Here is a 22,629-nt window from a genome sequence, read left to right on the forward strand (position 1 = left end):
TCACACAGTCCCTACACTTATCAGACAGGCAGGGGTTTCTCAAGAAATGACTAAAGCTCAGGCAGAAAAAACTAGGAAAACTGAGAGTAATTCAATCTCTAAACTCTAAGAAAGAAGTGTCTTATCTTCTGCACACAAACCTGGCCTCAGTACAAACTCTCTGATTGGAAAGGCTTGGCCTGTGAGAGAATTATGCAATATAATGTTATGCAACTAAAAATATTTTGCCACAAGGAAAGAAAATGGTCAAAAGTTCCATGAACTACTACAATATAGAACTAGTTTTCTAAATTCTTTCAGTGAAAATCTATTCTACTTACTAGGTTCATCATTATCTTTGAAAATTGGGAAGTTTTAAACTAGAGTGCCTGAGATAGAAGAAATTTATCTTTTGCAATACAGCCTGGCTTTAAATAACTCGTGCTAGAATTGTCCTTGCATTTCATTTCCAGTCCCCTAGACACACACAGTCCCTATTAGTTCAGAGCCTTCTTCGGCCCTTTTAGTCTGCAGCCATCTAAACCTTAACCCAGTTATGTCAACTGCTTGCCCTTAGAATGTATTCTTGAAAACTGAAGTACTTTCAATCAAATAAACTAAGAAGAAAGAAGACAATTGAATATTAGAAACTCAAATCTTTATGTCAGTTTGTCTGTGTATATGCTTTTATATGAAAAGTGTTGCTAACTCTAGTCATTATGTCTCAGTCTGTATCTTTGTGTGTCTAAGTGTGTAACTAAAAAATATTTTCTACCTCCGGAGGGTATTAATAAAATTGATTTAAAGACAAGCGCTTGTGAAAATTGGGCATTCTAAAATTTCCAGAAAATCTAATAAAAAATATTATGCATTAATGCTAATTTAAGCTTAACTGATATGAACATGTCCTTATAGTTATTAGCTGCCAAAGTTTACTTTAAGTCATTTAAGTTGATGTTACCTGTTAAACATTTCAAGAAGATGGTTAAAGAAAAGCTTGACTTTGTCTAATGTTTGGTAAAAGTTTTATAAGTAATCTGGCATGGTTGCTAAAAATAAGTAAACAAGTGCAGCAAATAAACTTTTTAATAATAATACTGTATTAATGTATAACAGTGTATATATCTGCAAACAGCCTGAGAATTTTTGTGGTAACCAAAATTCTTAAAGTTTGCTAAGCTGTATAGACATATTTTGTACTTAGTGAGAAATTGTGCTGCAAGGCACATTTCCAAAAATGATAAAATATGTTCATAAATGTCTCAATCTGAAGAATGCTGGTGTAACAGTTTACAGTGGCCTATTTTTCAGTGTTCACTGAAGGTTAAAGTATCAAATGGTTTTAAGTTCTAATGAAAACTACTTAATATAATAAGGAAAATATTTTGGTATGCTAAAGATGTGTGTTTTAATAAGAGAAAGTATAAAGAATGGAAATTCATTTTGTTGAGGTAAAAGAAGGTAATTGCTCTAAAGTACAGCTATTTATTTAAAGGGGGAGAACACTGAATGTAAAAGGAAAGTTGTAGAAAGCTTGTGGAAAAGTTGATATAGTCATGCTATGTGAAATTAAAGCAAGTGAGTCTTGATATCAAGTACACAGCAAAATTAGAATTTTGTTTTCAGTTAAAAAGACAAAGTTTTCTTTAACTGTTAGTCTGCTCTTAATATTGAAAGATTGCAAAAAGTTCTCTAATTGTCTTATCAAAACAGTTTCTCATGCTTAAAGCCCTAATGAATTGTTTGAGTATTTAAGAAAATGAGATCTTAATATTAAAAAGACTAAGCTAAGTGTTGTTAACAACTGTGTAAGCTACTGTATTTGCTTTTAAACTTTCTTATTATCATTCTGGTTAAATAATAAGTGTTATTTAATAACTATAATTCTATTTAGGCAAGTGCCTTAAAAACTTTTGACAACTTCCCAAGACCAAATTTAAAAAAGTATTTTTATCTCTCAATTAACTCTGATATTTTCCAGAGGGCCCCTGGAACATATCAGTAGAATTTCTTCTCCTCATCAAGGAAAATATTTGACTAATTTGACTTATTTACCTGATATATATTTACCTGGAAAGCACTGTCAAAAGGAATAATGCTAAACTTTATTACTGAATGTTTTATGTTACAGAAATGTCACTCTTCCCCCTAAGACTCTTACTCCTGATGCCTAATTAAATTTACCTATTAGTACTACTATAATTACTGACTGTATATGTATTAATTGTACTCATGTAGCCTCTTACTGTAATTGTGCAATCAATGTAAAATGGTCTTCTAGATATAGACTTCCAAATAGTTGGGTATTTTTGTGTGATAATGAAACATATCAAGCCCTTTCTCCACACTATCAAGGTGTTTGTGGTGTGGGATGCATTCTTCCTGCTCTACATCCTGAATATAAGCGCAAGAGGCTTCTCCGAGCTCTGCCATCTGATTGTCATGAAAACTTGAAACTTTCAGATCCTGCCGCTGTTGCAGTTGCAGCTGCATTCCTCCTGCCGGTTCCTGGACTTGTCATTGGAATGCAGAAAGAGATATATCTAAGCTGGCCTGTGCATATAGCAAAACAACAAATTTGACTGCTTCTGTATTATCTGAACTCAACCAGGAACTGGGAGAATTGAGAGCTGCGGTGCTTCAGAATCGCGCTGCTGTGGACTGTCTGCTGTTAAAAGAGCATGTAGGATGTGAACAGTTTCCAGGAATGTGTTGTTTCAATTTGTCTGATTTTTCTCAAACTACCCAAAATCAATTAGATGATATCCATCTTATTGTCAATAAGTTTTTACATATGCCTAACCTATCTAACTAGTTTTCTTAATTTCATTAGATATAACTGGTAATTGTAAATCTGCCTTTGTTATGTATCTGTATTCCTATTCTGTTAATGTGTGTATGCAATTTAACTAGTAGTTTGTTAAAACCTATACATATATATATATTCAAGTTATGTCTGTCTTTCAACATGTTCGATCTCAGCCATATAATGTATATTTCCCACAAAAGTGGAATACCATATAATCCACAAGGCCAAGGCATTGTGGAATGTGCCCATGGCACCCTTAAAGCTCAATTGGAAAAAACAAAAAAGGGGGAGTTATATCCCCAGTCACCACAGAACCATTTAAATCATATCTTATTTGCAGCCAAAACTGCATCTGATATATTAAATCAGATAAAAGACATGTTCAAAGAACCCCTGAATAGTGTCTGGCACGCTGTCACACCTCTCATAACCCTAGGCATTTTATGTCTTCTGTTGCTGTTACTAGGGCCTTGTGTCCTTTGCAGCATGTGGAAACTCATCCAACAAGCCTTAAGAGACCTGCATTATTTGAAATTGCAGACGGCCGCCCCAACTTGTAAATCATAAGGTCTAAAGTCAAGTATGGTAGCCAATGACAGGTAAGATATGGTTGAATTGTAAATACCAACCTAAGACAGGAGTGGTCAACAGAGGACTATAGCCCCATGACGGGTAAGGATTTACTTCAACCATACAACCTAAGACAGGCACATACCTTGACCCAGTCTGAGTTGGGCTGGTTGTTTTATTAAAGAAAAAAGGGGGAGATCTTGGGGATGGCCTGTGTCTTCTCACGTGTTTGTAGGCAGAATGGGAAAGCACCTTCCCCCATGTCTGAACGCAGCATGGGAAAGCACCAGCTTGAGAACAACCGGTGCCGTCCTTGGAAGTTATCTGCCCACAAAAACATATCTTGTCCTCGAAGATGAGCCAAGACGCCTCACTCTGAAAATAGGGAGACCTTGAGGATGTGTGAAAACACCACCCCTGCTTCTGGCCTGCCCCTCCCGAGAAGGGAAAGATGAGTATAGCACTTGGCTGAGGTCTGAGAAAGGCAGTATAAAAATTAAGGTGCTGCGCCACATCGGGGCTGTAGCCATTGTCTGTCTATCTGTGTTGTCTGTGTTTTTGTTCTCTCATCAGGCGCCCAAATGTGGGGCGTCCTCTCAGAGTGAGTTGTACATATAATCAGCTCCACACCTCCCCTTCAGACTGTTCGACTTCGATGGCAGGCACCGTCAGATTGTTCTGGTTATTCAGTCTTTTGTAGTTCCATATATAACTATTTGTTCTAGTTCATTGAAAAATGCTGTTGGAATTTTGATAGGGATTGCATACAATCTGTAAATTGCTTTGGGCAAGATAGCTATTTTGACAATATTAATTCTTCCTATCCATAGCACAGGATAGGCTTCCATTTATTGGCATTTCTTTAATTTCTCTCAGGGGTGTCTTATAGTTTTCAGAGTACAGGTCTTTCACCTCCTTGGTTAGGTTTATTCCTAGGTATTTAAGTCTGCTTGATACAATTGTGAATGGAATTGTTTTCATAATTTCTCTTTCTGCTTAGTTGTTGTTGGTATATAGGAATGCAACAGATTTCTGTGTATTAATTTTGTATCCTACAACTTTGCTGAATCCAGTTATTAGTTCTAATAGTTTTTTGGTGGAGTCTTTAAGGTTTTCCATGTATAATACCATGCCATCTGCAAATAGTGACAGTCTTTCTTCCTTACCAAATTGGATGTCTTATATTTTTGTGTTGTCTGATTGCTGTGGCTAGGATCTCCAATACTATGTTGAATAAAAGTGGTGACAGTGGACATCCTTTGCTTATTCCTGATCTTAGAGGAAAAGCTTTCAGCTTTTCACAATTAAGTATGATGTTAGCTGTGGGTTTGACAGATATGGCCTTTACTATGTTGAGGAACATACACTTTATACCCATTTGTTGAGAATTTTTATCATGAATAGATGTTAAATTCTATCAAATGCTTTTTCAGCATCTATTGAGATGATCATGTGGTTTTTATCCTTTTTGTTTCTGTGGTGTATGATATTGACTGGTTAATGAATATCATACCATCCTTGGAATTAATCGCACTTGGGCATGATGGATAATTCTTTTGATGTATTCTTAAATTTGGTTTCCTAATATTTTGTGGTTGATTTTTTTATCTATGTTGATCAGGGATATTGGTCTATAATTTTCTTTTTTTGTATTGTCTTTGCCTGGTTTTGGTATCAGAGTGATGCTGGCCTCATAATGAGTTTGGAAAGATTCCCTGATCTACTTTTTGGAAAACTTAAAGAAGGATGGGTATTAGCTCTTTTTTAAGTGTTTAGTAGAATTCAGCTGTGAAGCCATCTGGTTCTGCACTTTTGTTTTTTTGGGAGTTTTTTGATTACCAAATCAATTTCATTGCTGGTGATTGGTCTGTTCAGATTTTCTGTTTCTTCTTGGGTCAATCTCAGGAGGTTATATTGCTCTAGGACTTTGTCCATTTTTTCTAGACTGTCCAGTTTATTGGCATGTAATTTTTCATCATACTTTCTAACAATTCTTTGTATTTCTGTGGTATCTATTGTGACTAGTCCTTCTTCATTTCTAATTTTGTTTATGTGTATACTTGTTCTTTTTTTCTTGGTAAGTCTGGCTAGGGGTTTATCTATTTTGTTTATTTTCTCAAAGAACCAGATCTTAGTTTCAGTAATTTTTTCTCTTGTTTTCTTCTTTTCTATATTATTTATTTCTGCCCTCAGCTTTATTATGTCCCTCCTTGTAGTAACTTTGGGTTTCATTTGTTCTTCTAGTTTCTTTAATTGTGAGAGTTCAGACTGTTTATTTGGAATTGTTCTTGTGTTTTGAGGTAGGTCTTTATTGCATGTACTTTCCTGTTAGAATGGCTTTTGCAGTGTCCCACAGATATTTGACTGTTGTGTTTTTGTTTTCATTTGTCTCCATGTATTGCTTGATTTCTGTTTTAATTTAGCCATTAATTCATTGATTATTTAGAAGCATGTTTAGCCTCTGTGTGTTTTTAAGCTTTTTTGTTTTCTTTGTGTAATTTATTTCTAGTTTCATACTATCAATAATTACCTTACATAAAATGGAATGAATGCACCAAAAAAAAAGACATAGAGTGGCAGAATGGATAAAGAAACAAGACCCATTTATATGCTGCCTGCAGGAGACTCATTTGAGATCCAAAGACATACGCAGGCTAAAAGTGAAGGGATAGGTACGTACTTACTGTCCTTTTATTAATTGTTTTCTGCTTTTAGAGATCCTCTCTGTTCCTTTTCTCCTATCTTATACTCTTCTATTGCTATTTCATAGTTTTCTTTAGTGTTGTGGTTTGATTTCTCTTTTAAAATTTTTTATGTATCTATCATAGGCTTTAGGTTTGTGGTTACCAAAGGTTAAGGGATAGCTTCCTGACTATATAACAGTCTATACTGAGTTGCTGGTTGCTCTATTTCAAACACAATCTAAAAGTACTTTTTTTCTTCTTTGTCTTCCTCCATACTTTATATATTAGATGTCATAATCTGCACTTTTTGTGTATCCTTTGATTTTGTGTATAGTTGGTGCCTACTTGTATTTTGTTTAAATCTCATACTTGCTTGGTAATTGGTCTACTACTTTTACTGTGGGTTTAATTTCATTGGTGAAAACTATTTAGGCTTAGGAACATTTCCATATACAGTATTGCCTTTAATATATCCTGTAATGCTGGTTTAGTGATTATAAATTTTTTGAGCCTTCATTTATCTGGAAATTGTTTTAAATTTGAATGATAATCTTGCTGGGCAGAGGATTTTTGTTTGAAGGTCCTTCTGTTTCAGTATATTAAGTATTTCATGCCACTCTATTCTGTCCTGTCATTTTGTTCAGAATATATTCCTCTGCCTCCTGATTTTGTCAGGGTTTCTGTGTTTCTTCCTTTGTATTAGATGGATCTGCTATGCTTCCTGGTCTAGAGAGTAATGACTTTATGAAGAAGGCATCCCGTGGTGCTCAGAAGCTCAGGACCTTTTCTTCTCCAGTGCCTGATTCTCCTTTGCTGTGGAGCCCCAGTTGCTGTTGGTGGATAATGGTTGGGTTGCCTTTCTTTCTGTCTGCTGGCAGTGGTTTATTTCAGTCTTCTGAGGCTGGCAGTTTTCCTCAGCTGACCACTGTGATCAAAGCAATGGTTTCTGCTGGGTGGGGCTGCCCTCTGCCTGACCTGCAGTGTTGGCAGGGCGGCTAAGCAATGGGGTGGGCAGGACAGTGGCATGGTGGAGTTGCAGTGTGGCCGGGTGCACTGCCTTGCAAAAATGGCAGGTTGCCCAGTTGTGGAGCCTGTGGGTGCTTGGCAGTGGCAGCCGGCTACACGGTGGGAAGACCCACAGGCTCATGGGGCAGCTGTGGTAGCCAGTATTGTGGTGGGATGCTGTACTCTTGGTGGAGTCCACTAGTCATGCTGCAGTGGCATTCAGCTGCTGCAGTGAGCCAGGCAGGTGCCCTCTAGCAGCAGTGTGGCACACAGCCCTGGGCTTGCCACCCATGGGGAGCAAGGAGCTCTTGAAGCTGGCTCCTGCAGGTGCCTCCCCAGCTGGGCTGAAACAGGGCTGAGAAAGCTGGGGGAGTCTCCCTCTGCCTGAGAGACAGCAAAGTCAAATGCTGCTGGGCCGAGTGGACTAGTGAGTCTGCCCAGGGAAGTGCCTCAGGGCTGAGCCACCAGTGAGGGGAACAGAGTGTCTGGGGCTCCTGAAAATGCCTGAGCTGCTGGGCTGCTGGGCTGAGGGAGAGCTGGGGAGGATTGGAGATAGTTATGTCCAACCCTAGCCCCTCTGGCTCCCCTTCCATTGCTGTCAAATCTTTCAAACTGCTGCCTCTGTGTTGGGTCTCACTGGGACCAGCAGACCATGCTGTCCTCCACAGGTGGCTGATGTCTAAGCCTGCCAGGGTGTTCCAACTGTCTCTGGTATCCAGTCCTGCTAATCACCAGAACCTATGCAATGTGGACTCATGTCCCCAGAGCAGATTTCCAAGGCCAGGTGTGCAGAGTTCCTGGGTGCCTATCCCCTATCTCCACTCCATTCCTCTTTCTACCACCTGTGGACTGAAATGCAGGAAGGGTTTGGGTCCTGGTTGGCAATTTACCCTTTTCTGTGTGGTCTTTACTTCCTCCCCAGGTGTAGGTGGTCTGTTCTGAAGTCTTCAGTTCATCTTCAGGTTTAGTTGTATTTGCTGTAGTTGCTTCCTTGGGGTGTGTGTGGAAGGACATTTCCATCTTGCCTTCTCCCTACTACACCGTCTTGATCCTCTCTCCTGTATACATCTTTTTCTAAATCTTTAATCCTTTAAGGGAAGCCAGAAATCAAAAGGGTTTGTTCTTTATTCCTGGCTTTTAAATGTTAACAGCAAAATCAAACATTTTAAACATATCTTTTGTAGGTCTTACTTAGCTAGTGGTGGTCTCTGGTCATCTCTTCTTCACCCCATAACAGTCTGGCCTTTTCAGTAAGATTACTCTTCCAAAAGGTACTAGTTACAAACTTTGTGAAACAAGATAAATAAAAGCAACTTAATTTGTTCCAGCACCAGTTTTTTTGTTTTTGCCTATGATATTGGCCTCAGAGGATGTATAAACAGTAAATAAGAAAATACATATAAGACATTCACACAGAAATAAGCACAAGGTAGCCCGTGAACTATTTGTTACTATTATGCTTGACCCACACTGCAACCTGCATTTCTCCAACAACATGGTATATCTTTAATCACCCACAAGCCAATGCACATTCTTTCCCCTCACCCTCTGAGCTTTAACTCCTTGAACAAGGTGCCTTCTCAGGTTGTGTGTTAAGCTTCTTGATGGTATGAAAACTATCATAGCCTTCCACCCAATATTTAAAAAATCTTTTTACTTTAGAAAATTTCAACCATTCACAAATGTAGAAAGAATAGTATAATCAACTCCTGAGAACTTAACTATCCTCAACAGTTTTCAAGATATGGCCAATTTTGCTTCATCTACATCCTCACCAAATTCCTACTCTCCATCCTGTACACATACTGGATTATTTTGAAGCCAATTGTAAATATCACATCAGCTCATTTGTAAATACTTCAATACTTTTAAAGTTTTCTAAGGACTGTGTAAGAAACAGTGGAGAGTCTTGTGGAGAGATTCTTATTGATAATGGGGAGGGGAAGGCTGAGCAGGATGGGAGAGACTAGTAATATGTATTAACATTTAAAAAATTTTGTGTGCGTCAACATGATGCAGCTGAACAAAATACATCTATGGACAAAATCTGGTCATAAGGCCATAAGTTTGCAAATTTTGCTATAAATAATAAATTCAGGAAGGGACAAATAGGAAGGGATAGACTTGTAATAGAACTTGGTTAAAGGAAGAAATTATTTCTCCTGTTACTAGGTAAATCTGTGAGTTTAACTAGTTTTCCACCTTATAGTGTTCTCATAATTAGAAGAAAATTTCAAAATGCATTTTGCATACATTTTGGTTGACAACAGAAATGCTATGATTATTTTAAATTAATCCAATCTGTCTTCCAACACCAACATTTCATTAAATGTGCTTGTTGAATTTACTAATATTACCAAGTCCAACTGAGTTAATCACTTCATCTTGCTTGGTTTCTAGCACATTTATCCCAGTTTCTTTCTACTACATTGGCTATACCATTTTGCATACCCAAGATTTGGTCTTGAGCTTTATTATTATTTTTTTAACACACACACACTTTTTCTAGTTGATTTCATCTAGTTAAATGGTTTTAACTGCCACTTAAATACTGATGACTCAGAAATTTACACCTAGCCTTCACTTTTCTCTGAAGGTATATATATATACCCACATACATGTGTTTATACATCCATACATTTTAGAATAAATTTTGACAGAAGAAAGGATATATTGTACAAACTTGTAAATAATAATAAAGTACACAATACTTTTTACTGTAAATTCTACATAGCAGATCAGTTTTTGCAGAATTCTTTCACTGATTTTTGCCAAATCTTGTATCTGTAGTCAACATATGGTTGCAATTGGTGAACAAGTATAATTTAAAAATGAATGTTGGCTAATTCTTTTGATTATGTCAGTAAGTAAGATGACAGTAGCTAACTCTAGTACTCCACTGATACTAGAATTCTCTTGGTTCCTAGATTATACCAAGCTTGCTCCTAACACAGGTCTTTGCATTTACTCTTCCCCTGCTCTTCTTCAGTTCTTCACAAGACTGGCTTCTGATCCCAGCTCAGGTGGCAGAAAGGCCTTCCCTGACCCCTCTAGCCAAGCAGCTTTACTTCCGCTATTCTGTGTCTCATTGTTCTTTTTTATTTTTTTTATAGAGATTTTGCAATTATCAGTTCTGAAAAAGCAAAGTATGTTTCTGTGTATACATTTACTTTTTGAATGGATGATTCTTGCTAAAAAAATTAAAAATCACAGTGTAAAAATATATCCAGAGGACCTCCACTTCCAGGAAGATGGAGTGGAGCTACTTTTCCAATTACAACTAAAACCTCTGGGCATAATACATAAAACAAATATATAAAGATTCTGATAGGCAAAGAGAAAGCATAGCAACTAAGGACTTCAGAATCCAAAGAATAAACAACATGGTGTTGAATTCCCTGTTGTACAGGTTTTTTTTTTTTTTTTTGCTGCATGGAATGAGTACTGGAGAAGCCAATAACCTGAAAATGCCAAAAGGCACCAACAGAAAAAAGCCCAGCAAAAGCCTCCTTCCTTGAGCCAAAAGACCAGGAAAAGGGCAGCCTAGCAGAAAACTTTTAGAAAATAACCAATTTACCACAGAAGAAACTATGGCTCCACCCTGCCCATGCCAGCAAAGGCCAACTGAGGAGCCTGGATTTCACCCAATTATAGCTTTATCCTCCTATAGGCTGCCTTATGTATACATAAAATTTGTTAAAATACTCAATTGTATAGTTGTCCCCACTTCCTTGGACCCCGTCAAAATTCCCCCAGCCAAAGTCAAGTACTTCCCTACATTTTTTTTCTGAGACACCTCACAGTTCCCCCACCGTATCTGCTGAAAATAAGTAAATAAATAAATAAGTAAATCCGATTTGTTCAACTGCAGGTATTTTTGGTAGTCCTCTGCTAAAGAACATTGACAATGTGAACTGGCTGCCATTCCTCTTAATTATATTGTCATTATAATGATATATAATTAATTTAAATACAAATATAAATCAAACATAATTTTTATTTTATATTACATAATTTAAATATAGATATATAGTAATTATTCTTATTAACTCAAATGATACTATGTTATATACTTTGGTCTGTATTTTTAAATATTTTACTTAATGATATATTTTGAACAGATTACATATTAGTACATATGTATCTTCTTTTTAACAGGTGTACAATAGTTCCATGCAATGGATGTAAATTAGTATGTTAGCCTGCCTTCTGTTCATGGACAGTATTTTTTTAATCTTGTTCTCTTATAAGCTGTGACAAACAGCTTTGCCCATACTTTATGCACAAGAGCAAATATATCTACAGGATAATTTCTGGAAAGTATAAATGCTGGTTCAGAGGGTATGTGCATTTAAAATTTTGATACATATGATATTCAAGGCTTTCCAAAGAGGTTGCCCAAAATTACCTAACCATCAACAATGTTTAAGGAAGACTTTTCCTGCTAATTCTCCATCTAAGTTTGTAATTCCAAACTTAGATCTTTAAAAATCCAGTAGATGAAGATTTATACCTCATGTTAGTTTATTTGAGCATATGCCTTATTTTTAGAGAAGCTAGCAAATCATTTGTTTAAAAGTTGTTTGTAAATGTTTTTATGTGGTCTGTCTACTCATGTATTTTTGATTCTGTTTTAATATAGAAACATACTGAAGGGACTAGCGGTTACCAAAGGGGAGGGGTGTGGAAGGGAGGGTGGGGAGGGACCGAGCAGGGGATTGAGAGGTATTATGCTTAGTACACATGGTGTGGGGTTCACAGGGAACACAGTGTAGCACAGAGAAGGCAAATAGTGAATCTGCGGCATCTCACTACAGTGATGGACAGTGACTGCAATGGGGTGTGGGTAGGGACTTGATAATATGGGTGAAGGTAGTAACCACATTGTTTTTCATGTGAAACATTCATAAGAGTGTATATCAATAATACCTTAATAAACATATATGTTGTGTATAACAACATATAATATATAATACATTATATAACATTAATCTTTGATCTTGTTTCACATATTATTTTATTTCTATTAAATTTTTACTTGTAGGGTTTATTATATTATTTGGAAATATGTATATATTTCCTCACCCTATCCTATGCAAACTACTGTTGTGATTCTTGGCTTTTATCTGTATTCACAAAGTTTACCTTTACTTTAATATTCAGATACTCACTGGTTTAAGCCTTAAACATATTTTTTTCAATGTTTCCTTTCTCTTATACTTACCAGTTTTCACATTTTACTTTTCAGTAAAAATACCTTTTTATTTTAATTATATTTTGTTTAATAGGCTAATTCTCCATCCATCTCTCTCCCTCCTTCCCCTCCTTTCTCTCTTTTTACTTTCTTCATATCTAAACTGTTGCCACAGTAATCACATTATTTAATTAGATGCCCCAATTTGGGGAGGAAAAGAAGAATTTTTCAGGAACATTATGATTTATTAAACTAAAAAAACCATTATTTCTCTCTTGCTCTTGATGTTGTCTGCCTACGGTATGTAGGTGGTAGCTAAAAATAACCCCATTAATCTTCTCCTCTATATTGTATTCAGTAGCATGTTTAGTGCCTCATTACTAATGAGAATTCATCAAAAAACTGCAAAATCCTTTGTTTCTGACTGTTGTGATAAGAACACCATTTGGGTCCAAAGATATCCTATGAATCTACAAACATGAGTATCTAAATAGAACTTGTTCGGTTTTAAGAACTATAAAGCCAAAGAGGTTATGAAAGTTCTTCTTCCCTAGTCAAAGCTCACAAAAGCTGGTTACCAGACTACTGCTGGCTAATAAATATCCTGATTTTGAAGAGTAGACCTGACATTAAAAAGTCATTTTCAGTTTTATGCAATGCTTCATAGGGAAGCTTTCAATCCATTAGAGTAACTCAAATTGCTTGATGGCTTATTTTTAAAGTGGAAACCAGTCTCTTAATAAGGATTCATAGGTTCTACTTCTTTATTTCTTCATTTTTTCAGTATAGTTTGGCCTTGAGTCTTTTGCTTTTTCAAGTTTATAGTGACAGAGTCCACCTATACTCACTGCTGGAAGTGGAAAGTTGGATAATCCAGACTTAAGTGTGACTAGCCTTTAGCTCTAGGCACAAGAGGCCCCTGATTGGGTCCCATGCTTAGGAACACACTCTGGCTCTTTTTAGCTGTGCCTCACATGAGATGAGGTGCCTTAGGAACCTAAGAAGAGAAATCTACCAGAAGGATGGCATAATATGCTACCTCAACATAGGTCCCTTCAACATAAAAAGTATTTTGAGCTAAAGGCAAATTAAGCAGCAGCAAATGGAGGAAAAGCTCTCTCTACTTTCCCCCTTTTCTGCCTAAAGACTGGATATAAATCTTCCTTTTACTGGAGACAGACTCTTATTAGCACAGAGATGACATCAGAGGAATCTACAAACAAACCTCATTCTATTAGTTTCCTTTGATACATATTCACCTTCCCACAGATTGCTGTTCTTGGGAACCTAAAATTGCTTTCCATTGTCTTGTTTCTCTACAAATGTATTGTTCTTTGTCAAAAATGCCATCTAAGCTGGAGTTCTAAGCCAGCTCTTTGAGTTACTCATTTTTCCCTGGGTATCTCCCATGTAAACATGAGGTAAACATGTTAATAAACTTCTGTTTGATTTTCTCTTGTTAATCTATATTTTATTACAGGGATCTCAGGAAAGAACTTGAAAGAATAGAAGGAAAATTACTTTTCTTCCCTTACACACCCAAAGCCTACATGCCCTCTTCTGGACCAAGCTCCAGATACTTGGGACCCCAGAATTCCTGCCTGAATGACTCTGAGCCTACCTCTAGGGATTTTGCATGGCAAGGATAATGCCACTGGAGTGTACAACCCTGAGCACAAGGGTGGCCAAGTGGTTGCTCTTTGCCAGTAGTGAGAATGGAGTTTGGATTTTCAGGCTGGAGTATCCGCACATGTACAGTGGTAGTGCTTCAGAGGGTGGGACTGAGATGGAAGAAAGAATAAAAGGATGATTGATCTGGCTCCTCCGTGTAGTAAATGTTATTCAGATGCAGCAGTATGGAACACCAAAAAATCAGAATTCTAACTTTAGACTTCAGGTTATATGAAGTTATATTTGTCAGTGTAGGAGGATAGAACATACTTTATTTAACAGCTTGCTAGCCTGAATCATAATTTTTAAATATTTATACATAAAGTATATGGAGTCCCATTTGCACTAGCCCCAACACATGTTAAGAAAATGTCTGGGGACTAGGTTCTTTATCCTCCACTGGGTCCTTTATCCTGACTCTGTATTATTCAATTTGTTTTTCAGGCTATTCATGGAGGGTAAATTTCAGCAACTCTGGTCCTTTTTAAGGGCAATTAGCATTCACTGATTGTTTTATATGGATACCTTGTATAATTAGTTTGTTTATTCTTCATAGTGATTATGAGGGGAGTGAAATCCTTATCACAGGTATGAGGAAACAAAAAATATAGTAACACCTAGGATTTTACAGCTAATGAAATAGCTAATAGGCTTCATCAAGCCCTCTGTTCTATCTCCAGTCATCTTTTCCTCCACCTCCTGACTTTTAGTGGATGTCCCTACTTTTTACTATGAAGATTGAAATCAGGTACAGTGAAAGTCCCTAAATTATCTTCTGCATCACTGTCTCTTAGTTTCTTCACCCTACCTCTCTTTCTTTGCTCTATCTCCCCTCTCTTTATTTAGACAATTCTCCATTTTAACTCCAAGACATCTAGTCTTACCAACTTTTTCTTCATTCCCAACTTCAGTCTGTAGCTCTTCACTACTTTCTTTTCCCTGATAAATCATTCCCTGTTCTAAATGGATTTTAAAAACAACTTTTTAACTTGTTAATATCTTTATTAATTTCTTAATCTTCTTCTCTTCACAGTCAAGTTTCCTCAAAGTGAATTCTTACTGCTCCATCATTCCTTTAAACCTTTACAATTTAGACTATTTTCCTTAACTCTACAAATACTGCAACCAAAGGCCCTGTGAAAAGCCAAACATCTTTGATGGATTACATACCTAACAAAATGTATAAAGTGCACTAATCTTAAATGCGCAGATAGACGATTTTTGATCACCACATAGATCTAGATACAGAACATTTCCAACAGCCAATAAAGTTCCTTTGTACTCTTTTTTAGTACATACTGCCACTACTACCCCATAACTACAAAGTCATGAAGATGTTCTGTTTTCTTTTAGAAACTTTGTAACTTTTTCTTTCACATATAAGTCTATGTTCCATTACAAGTTAATTTCTGTGTATAATGAGACATAGGAATCAGTTTCATTTCTTTTTGTGTGATATCTGCTGCAGCATCATTTATTGTTAAGGTCTTGCCATTGAATTGTACTGGTGCCTTTGTAGTAAATCAACTGAGTAAATGAGTTGGTCTACTCTACAGATATATTTTCATATTCTTTCTCCAATGCCATGCTTTCATAATTATTGTGATTTGTTAAGTTTGAACAACAAACTTTTTGTTGGTTCTGCTCATCTTCTGTGCACTACTTGAATTTGCCAATTACTCACATTTTTCATGGGGAAAAACAGGCATTGAAGTCAGGCAAATTTATCTTCCAAGTTCCATCACCACGATAGTGATGTAGGATCAAGGAAAAGTGTAAGAAAAAACACCCAAAACTTGGAAATAATGCCAAAGGAGAACTGTATATCATTCTGAAACACTGCTTCATAGATCTACCCAATGATTATTTAATTCTCCAAGAGGTATACCTTAGTTTGACTTGTTATTGCCATGATTAGAGCTTAGATCATGTAAAATGTTAACTTGCAGATTTTTCCCTATAGAGATGCAGGTGATTTTTGTCTGATGTGACTACAAAGGCTCCAGTTTATTTTGACTTGTAGGACATTGACCTGTAGGGCACTGTAACTGAGTCAACTTACTTCAACATGCTTTTGTGATTGCTTATGTATATGCAGTTTGTCTAATTTTTGTGTGAACCAGCTTTATCATCTCGCTGGATTCTTTGTTAAGGAGTTAAATAGATTTTGGAAACTTTCTTTCTGTATTTGTATAATAGTCATATGTTTATACTTTGACGATCATGAGAATTTAAATGCTATTCCTAGGAATTATGTGAACTGTGTGTTTGCTGATGCCATTATCCCAGATACAGAATACATGAGAAGTATTTTAGAAGAAGATGATTATTTCTCTTTTGGTGTTTTTTTTCTGTTAAGATGGAAATGCATGACACTGATGTAAATCTAAGCTGGGAGACTGAGAGCAGAAGGCTAGAGTAAAAAATCTGAGAAACTGGAAGTCATCAACATGTAGGTGATTGTTGAAATTTAGGTGAGAATAGGAATATCATGAATTCTAAAAAAAACCCAAAAAACACACAAAGAAAAATCTATTTAGGGAATGGATGAAGATTAGCCATTAAAGGAAACTAGTAAGGAGTAGTAAAAAGCAGCCATGAGAGCAATTTTAAGAAATGAATGGTCAATGTACGTATGTGACCCAGGAGACAACTAGGATGGGAATTGAAAAGAAGCAACTGAACTTAGCAATTAAGTCTTTGGTGACCTAGTGAAAGCACTTCCAGTAGAGAAGTAAGGATGTAAATCAGAAGTGTTGTGGGTTGGGAAACAATGAGACATGAGGAAATGGATTCTGTGAATACAGATTAATGTTTCAGGAAGTTTGGCTCTACAACCTAAGTCATACCATAATAATTCATTGTTTAAAACCTGCTGATGGATTTCCATTACACTTGAGATAAAATTCACCCCTTATCATGGTCTATTAGACCTATATGATTAGTACAGTTTATCAATCTGACTTCTTGCACTACTACTCTGCCACTTCCATTATGCTTCAAGCTTATTGAATTCCTTTTTCCCAATATGCCAATTTGTTTCTAAGTTAGAGTGTTTGCCTTTACTATTGCCTCTTTTTGATACATTTGCCCTTCAGATCCTTGCAAGGCTTGTGACTAATGAAGGTGCATTGGTCAGATTTCCTTCTGAGAAAACCTGCTGTGAGAATAGTTAACCTTCCAGCAGCCACACCTTCAGGTCCATTCAGCCCAAGGCTGCACTTATTCTGCACTGTGCCTAGCAGATGACTGAGTACAGCAGGGATATTAGAGTCCAGCTATTCCTGCCTAAGATTCCTCTAAAGGGCACTTTTGCTATGAAGCTCCTTATTGGCCTAAGATTTTCTCCCAATTACATTGCACTCTGAATTCTTACTCCTGCTCCTCTTTCCCAGGTGACAGAATTGTATTTTAGTTTGAAAAATTCCTGTCTTCTGCTTGCCACATCTGTCTCCAGATGCAGTCACATGGAGGCTAGGGCTTCAACATACGAATTTGGGGGAGACAAAATTCATCCATAACACTTCATAGCATCTGGTTTGTGATATATTTAAGCAGGATTTCACCACTCTTATAAAAACACTTCCTCACACTCTGATAGTACATTTTAGATTTCATGGTTTTATTGTTATAGCATTCTTCTATTGGGAATTTATCCTGGTGTGAAGTATGTAGTATGGACCTACCTTTATCTTTTTTCCACATGGCTACCCAATTGTCCCAATACAACTTATCTATTAGGGGAAAAGCAATGGGCAAAGATGTAGCTTTGCCATAGACTAAATTAGACCTTTTGATACCTGAAAGGGAATCATAATTAGAGAAGTTGAATTTACTCTTCTAATCAACAATGAAAATAAAGTTACAAGATATACCCTAGACATAAAGCAACAGGGAAGAGAGATTTGAAAAAATATACATGAAAGCACTGAATGGAGAAAAAGAAAATAAATTTTTTGGTCTAGAACAGGTCAAGATCATATTGTAAACAGGTTTCAGTTGTATCAGGAAAAATAATAACCTCTTATCCTTCATGTATTTTGCAAATATCTTTCCTACTTCATTATTTGCCTTTGATTTTTTTTAAAGTCTTGGCACTTATTTGCTCTTTATTGGTTTTATTATATTTATGTTCATTGTGAGGGTTTTTCTTTTTCATTGAATATGTTAAAAATACATATTTGTATTGGACTACACCTGGAGTGTACAATCTAGAGTACACCTCTCAGAAAGTGTATATGATGATTGAACTTTCTGAAATCCTTATTATGTTTTCACACTGGATTTTTTTCTTGAAAGGGAATAAAATTCTAAGTTTGAAGTAATTCTCCCTTACAATTTTGAAGATATTGTGGTATCTAATGTCTCTGATGAGAAATCTGATGCTAGCTCAATTTTTTTTTTTAGTAGGTCAAATTTTCTCTGCAAAATCTCTAACCTTTTTCTTTCTCTGGATTTTCTCTAACCTTTTTCTTTCATTTTTGATGTTCTGAACTGTCTTGTTGATGTAGCTAGATGTGTTTTTTTTTGTTTTGTTTTTTTATTATTTATTTTGCTCAGTACTAGGGATGCTCTAGCAATCTGGAAACTTGTGTTACTTTCCAGTTCCTTGAACATTTTCACCTATTTCCTTGATATTTTCCTGCCTCTCCTCCATTTGCTGCTCTCTCTTTCTGAAATTCCTATGAGTTACATAATGGACCTATTCATGCTTTTACAGTTTTTCTGTGTCTTTGTCTAAACACTGGGATATTTCGATTAAATCATCTCACCATTCCAAAAAAATTTAAATTTCTGCAATCACATGTGTATTTTCAAGTCTTTTCTTATTTTCAAAATGCTCCTTTTTTTTTTTAAAGCATCCTATTCTCTAATATTTTTTTGACCACCTCTTAGGAAGCTTAATTTTTTATGAATTTCTTTTGGTTCCTAAGATGACTCAGTCTTCCTAGATAGTTGTTTGTTTTCTTTAGTTTTGTCTTTCATGTTGTTGATTTTCTTCATATCCTTGATGGTTTCTGATTTGTCATTCATTTTTTAAATGGGGTTCTATGCACATGTAAAGAGAAAGAATATTGGGGAGGGAAATCTGAAAGAACTGAAATGCAATGGTTTCTGAGTTTTTAAAGAGATTTGTATTTAACCCTCTTCTCATTTCCACCCTCTACTGTACAAGACAACTCTAAGCGTAAGGTCTCTCTGGGACTCTGCCAGGCAGATCCACTTGCTCTGAAGCTTTAGTCGCTTCCTGCAAATTCTGAGGTGCACTTTGATGATCTGATTTGTCAACAGACCTCCGTATCTCTTTTGATCTTTCAGATATTTTCTGAAATACCTTCTCTGCTGAAGACATCTCTTCAGGTCATTTCAGTATTAGAAATTAATTTCTCAATTATTTTTTCTTAAGGTTTCAGGAGGAAGGCTAAACAAATACTAATGCTATTACCTTCTTAAGCCAGAAGTGTTACCTACTTTTTTGGCTCTGGTTCTGGACTTTATTACCACAGTAACAAATATATTTTAATATCCTGTAAAGCAATTTTTGTATTATTCTTTTTATAATTTTTTAAGTTGTTTTTATGCAATTTTTCTTTACTGACATCCCATGCTCTTTAGTTTCTTTTATGCAATTATTCTTGAGATGATCTTTAGAATAGTTTTGGTGAATTCAAGAAAAATGTGAAATTTCTTTTGGTTACATTAAATTTACAGGTTAAGATAAGATATAACTTACAATACCGACTCCTCCCATCTAGGAGTATAACATCAATTTCTTCAAATCTCATGTCATTTAGTAAAATTTTCTGATTTTCTACAGACTGCTCCTATAGATTTCCTGTTAAGTTATTGTAGGAATTTCATATTGCTATTTTATTTTGCAAATGCTTATTGATTTTGCAATTTTTTCACTGATGATCAGCTACTTTACCAAGTTCTATCAATTCCAATAGCTTGATACTCTTGGATTTTTCAAGGTAATCCTATCATCCTCACATGTTAATTTTATGTATCACTTCTTTTTCTTGTTTTATTTCATCATTGGTTAGAATTTCAAAGAGAGCGTTGATAACTGCTTTAATAGTGTCTGTGGCAGAACTGATTATCCCATCTTACCTTTACTAATAGATGATCTGACTCCATGTTTTAGCAAGGCACATGGTTTCCCAGATACAGATTTCTTTTCCCAGCCTCCCTCGTAACAAAGGAGGGGACATGTCACTGATTCTCACTAATATAAACATAAGCAGAAGTGATGCATGTAACTTCCCTGTTATTCCCTTAAAATAATACCCTGTTGAAAACATTTTAGTTTAACATTTAAAAATCTACTTTCCCAAACTATGTGCCCACAAAACTCATTCATGAAATAACCATAAACATCTCACAAAACTGGTGTTTCAGGGACCAGGTTTGAGAAATCAAACACTAGCATTTATTAAGTGTGATGGTCAAGTTAAAAAAAGTACCTTCTGTATCTGGTTTATTAACATGTATTTTATTAGGAATGGGTGTTGAGTGTCTTTCAGTACTTTTTTAGGCATTGAGATGATCTCTTTAACCTAGAATTATGATTAATAGATATATATTTTAAACTGTCTTTGTTTTTTAAAAATAAACTCCATTTGGTTATAGTGAAATGTTCCTTTAAGACAACACCTAATTCTGACATCTAGGATTTTTGCAAGTATGCTCACTAATGAACATTAAATATGAGCCAGGCACATATTACGGTGAACAACATGCACACTCTCATCACGGAGCACACACTCAGTGATCTAAACTTTTTTTATTTTGAGTGATTTTTGGGATACTAAGGGTTGTGCTAATTTCAAAATTTAAGCTAAGAAGCTCCCTGTCATGTTTTGAGTTTGTAACACAAGAATTAGCTCTTCAAGAATTTAAAAAACCCACCCATAATTCTGGGTGGGCTGGATGCCTTTTTATTTTGTGGTACAGAACTTTGGCATCATTCTTTCAATCCTATTTTAGTTACTGATCTAATTTGGTTTTTGTTTTGAATCCTTACCTTTGTTTTCCTTGAAAGTCACTATTTCGTTTTGATATTGACAGCATGAAGTTGTACATCTAAATAATTTTTAAACCTCCCTTTTAAAACACAGCTTATTAGTGGCAATGTTGTCTTTTTTGTCACAGTTCCATAAATCTATACATTTTATTGGGGTTACCAGAACCAGGTACACCTGGTTAGAGTACGTGAATATCTTGCAAATTTATTATTTTAACAATTTTCTCTTAAAAATTTTTCTAATTCCCTTGTGTTTTATCTTTAGAACTTTTTAATTTTAATGTTTATTTTGTTCTACACTTCTAAAAATCTTCAAATAAATTCCTGACTTACTTTCGTTCTTATTTGATAATAATTTTCTTCTATAGCTTCATCTGTATCTTACAATTTTAATATGGAGTTTTTTCATTGTCACTACATTCTAGTGTTTAACTGCAATTGAGAGGTATTTTAAAATGTAGTTTTCTATTTTTTTGGTGGGGGCTATCCTTTAGCTATTAATTTTTAGCATCATTCCATCATAAATACCTTTACTTGTCCAATTTAGGTCATCTTTCTAGGACTATCATTTATGCCATCTCTTTCAAGAAGCTTTTCTTCTACTCTGTGTCCTGTCCCTTCTCTAAACTCATATATATATATATATATATTATATATATATGTATATAGTATAACATATGTAAATAGTATACATATACATAATACACATGTATATAGTGTGTATATATATATATACTCCTTTATAATAGTGTTTATGTATCTTCCCCCTTCCCCTGCACGATCCCCATCCTCAGTCTATTTCACTCCTTTATGAAATTTGCAGCTTAGCTAGTGCTTTGTGAGTTTTCACAAGATTCCTTCAATGCAACAAATATTTATTGAGCACGTACTCATCAGGCATTGTATTAGGCACCAGGAATGGCGTTAAATGAAAGATGCAATCCTAGTAAGAAATTCGGCCTAGTAGGGGAGATGAATAAGTAAACGTAATAGCCAAGGGAGCTTCAAGAGACACGCTTTGGTAGTAAAGATTACATGTGTATAAGCAGTTTACAGCACTAGAAAATAAAGGACATAGCGAACAAAGCCGTTTGATGGGGAAGGTGGTAGCTAGGGGCGGTTTGGGCAGTTTCACCGTAAATAGCCTAGTGATAGAACCCAGTGATTATCCATGTATAATAGCACCTGCCTCACCATCACTGGACAGTTTGCAAATAAGGCAAGAATGCAGATTAACACTTACTGGAATCAGAATGAATTAAAGGAACGTGTAAATAATGCATTTTAAACAAACTCCCCATGTACTTAGGCTGTCCAAGGTTTTATAATACAGCGGGGCGAAATTTCGTAGATCTAGCTCCCCAGCTACTACTTCGTTCTAGCCGGAGGATATAGTGTGGCGAGTCTCTTCTCTGCCCCTCCCTTCCCTCGGTCTCAGGACACTTATCCACCTTGCGTGAGGCCTGCAGGGTCCAGCCACCCGCCGCCGCAGCCGCTACACAGGCAGCCAGAGCTTCGCTCCGCAAAGGATTCGGGGAAATAGCAACAGGCCAATCTACAGGGCAGGAAGGAGAGCAGCTCAGAGCCGGTTCTTTGATTGACGCGAAAGATGTCCAATGAGAGCCTAGGAGTAGCGACGCTTCCGCCTCAAAGGACAGACTTCAGCAATTTCAATCAATCGAGTTCGAAA

This window comes from Manis javanica, chromosome 1, assembly GCF_040802235.1.
Source record: "Manis javanica isolate MJ-LG chromosome 1, MJ_LKY, whole genome shotgun sequence".
NCBI lineage: Eukaryota > Metazoa > Chordata > Mammalia > Pholidota > Manidae > Manis > Manis javanica.